This window comes from Myiozetetes cayanensis, unplaced genomic scaffold (genome assembly GCF_022539395.1).
Source record: "Myiozetetes cayanensis isolate MyiCay16 unplaced genomic scaffold, myiCay2020 scf4, whole genome shotgun sequence".
NCBI lineage: Eukaryota > Metazoa > Chordata > Aves > Passeriformes > Tyrannidae > Myiozetetes > Myiozetetes cayanensis.
Genome location: NW_026087631.1, coordinates 34,865,525 through 34,868,719, shown reverse-complemented (window position 1 = coordinate 34,868,719; position 3,195 = coordinate 34,865,525).

Here is a 3,195-nt window from a genome sequence, read left to right as displayed (position 1 = left end):
GCCTCCAAGCTGCGGGATCACCGCCGCCCGCCGCGGTGGGCGGGACGGGCCCGCCCCGACTCCGCGGGATCGGCCGGGATCGCCTTTTCTGGCTGCGGGAGGGCAATGCTGGGCTGGGGGCAGGGGTGAGGAAGTGAGGGAAGGGGGCCAGGGCTGAGAGGAGAGGGGTGAGGGCAGACGGGGGACGGGGTGAAGGGAAAGGGAGGCCGGGGTGAGGGGAAAGGGAGGGCGGGGGTGAGGGCAGGGAGTGCCTGTGGATGAGGAAAAAGAGTTGCCCGGGGATGAGCGAAGGAGGCCCCTGGGATTAGAAGAACGGCGTGATGAGGATGAGGGAGAAAGGGTGCCCGGAGATGAGGGGACAGGGCTTCCCGGGGGGGAGGGAATGGGAGGATGGGGCTGAGGGAAAAGGGATGCCCAAGATGAGGGAAGAGGGGGTGTTGGGGCTGAGGGGATGACGTGGTGGGGCTGAGGGGAATCGTGGAGTGGTTTGGATTGGGAGACGTCAAAGCTCATCCCTTGCCATGGATGAGCATGAATAGCACCTTCCACTATCCCAGGTTGCTCCAAGCTCCAGGGATGGGGCAGCCACAGCTTCTCTGAGCAACCTGTGCCAAGGGCCTCACCACCCTCACAGGGAGGAAATTCTTCCTGATATCTATCTAATCTAAATGTACTCTCAGTTTGAAGCCATTCCCTCCCATCCTATCACTGCATGCCCTGGTATAAAGTTCCTCTCCAGCTTTCTTGTAGACCCTTGAGGCATTGGAAGGTGGTCTAAGGTCTCCCTGCAGCCTTTGGCTCTGCAAGCTGAACAAGTCCAGTGAAGGGGTGCTGGATATTTTCGGGGCACCATGGACCACTCCTGCTCCAGGATCCCTGGGATCACCCATGGCCTGGCACCAGCCCGCAGTGCATTTGGTGTGTGCACTGCCACCAAAATCTCTGTAATAATCAGCTTCGTGTTTTCATTTTTATTTCCTCTTTTTGAAGTCTTACTCTCTCACACTGTCACCAACTTGATAGCCAGCACATTGTGTACAGGGAAGACACGTTCCCCTCTCCACATGCAGGTGAGCCACTGGCAGTGCTGGTACAGAAGTTTTAATGCCCACCTCAGTAACCATGGCCCCAGTCACCTATTCCTGCAGGAGTAATAGTGGAGAGTTCACAGAGAGATCCTTCTCTTACCTCCCTCTCTATACACGGCTTGTATAGATATTGCTGCACACCGTGAAAATACCACCTGAGGAAGAGCAGAGCCACTGCTTTTAGACCAGTCAGGAGGGTCAACGTTTTACCACTGGCATGGATACAGTTCTATTGCTACTGAGGACTCAACCACTTTGGGGATGCCCTGGGCTTGTCACCGGTTGTCCATGGGGCTGATGTGTTACTGCAACATAGGAGAGGGTGTTAACTGTAAATGGTTTTCAGGAAAGACTGCAGGGCTTATATGACTCTCTGCTCCTGCACGGTTTTAATACAGCAGCAAGGCTTTGCTTTCTGTAGCCCTTCCTTACAGCCTTTCCTCTTGGTAGTTATTATTCCAATGACACGCTTCCCATGTTTCTTAAAAACATACATGAGTTTATATTGTGAACACTTGTTCATTTAAACAATGTTAAAGATCCAGCTTTAACAATGTCAAGCTTTAACCTTAACAGACAGGAAAATGTGAGTTTTAACCAATCAAGAGAGAGTTTCTCAGTGCAGTAGGGATTTTCTTCCCACACAGTCTTGTTACTATCACTGCACAGCTATTGCAAGCTCTGTTTCTCTGTCACATACCCTTTTAGCAAGCAACAAGATGGCTGTACCATCACACTAGTTGCATTCCAGAGGATCCTGACTGTGAAAATTAGCATGATGTGCTATTCTCTACCTTTATTTTCATTCTGTTGCTTCAGAAAAAGAAAAGTTTGTACGGGTATCTTTCCTTTGGCTTCTGTGAAGGGAAGAAACAGACCTTGTTGACAGTAGCAGTGGCACACCTCAGTGTCACTACCTGAACAGGGTTTATGAAAGGTGTGCAGCCAGTGTTTTCTCCTTCCTCATCTGCTCAGTCCAGATGACAAAATCTCAAGTTAGCAGCTTTTCACACCACGGATCCTGGATGCCAGATGGAAGAATCTGTAAACAGAAATAAACCTTTTCCTATTTAAAAAACCCATTAACTTGTGTTTCGCCTGTCTGGACCAGTAATTTTAAAATTTGTTTTCAGGTTTACCTTGTCACACTCAGGTGTTCTCTAAGATAATGCTCATTTTTTGTTCTTCCACAGGTGGCTTTCACCTCCATTTCACACTGTCCCAGGGATCAGGTGTTTGGCCCAGTATAGATCTGTTCTCTGCTGTGAGATGAGGAGCTACACAGCCTCTAGAATCACAGATAAGTAAAGTAAAATCTAAATTTGCTCTTTAAATTTCCTCTATAAATCCAAATTCATAACTTTATGTAGAGTGTGTGAAGGAGCAGATGCTGGGGTTGAGGAGTTTTAGAGAAACAGGAAAGGTAACTTCTCTCATTTCTGTTAGGAGCAAGGGAAAGCTGATATTTGAAAAACTTTCCCAAATGAGTCTCTCCTTCCTAAGCTGCATTTCTCCTGTGCTCCAGCTCAAGGAGCAAGAAGGTAAAGGAGTGCAATGGACTGCAAAGGAACCACTGAAGCTTTTTACACAGTCTCCACTACAGTAATGGAGTATTTTACAACCTTTGGTGCAGTTGTGCTCAGAAGATAACCGGCAAAGTCAATACTGTTCTCCTTTCACAGCTGAAAAATTAACAGAAATTAAGTTACTGGCACCAGTTCACAGAGCGGATTTGTGCTTTTCAATGGTTTCCCAGTCGAAAAAGTACCTTTTGTGGCACAGTTACACCAGCACCTGTGGCAATACCAAAAGGTCAAGGTAGCTGGACCTAAGGCAGCCTCTGCGAAGCATCTTTGTGCTCCTTTTCCTGTTAATACAAGATGAGCTCAGTATTAGACAGGAATAAATCTTCTGCAAAGCCATGAGAGCTAGTATGAAGTGCTCCAAAATGCATCCTTTTGTTAACATTTTAAATACAGATGTCAGTAACTGCAATCAACTGCAACATACAGCTGTGCATCTCTATCGACTGCATACTTCTATATTCTTGACATAAATATATAACTGCCTGACGTTACGAATATTTTATGTATGCGTCTTTCATAAC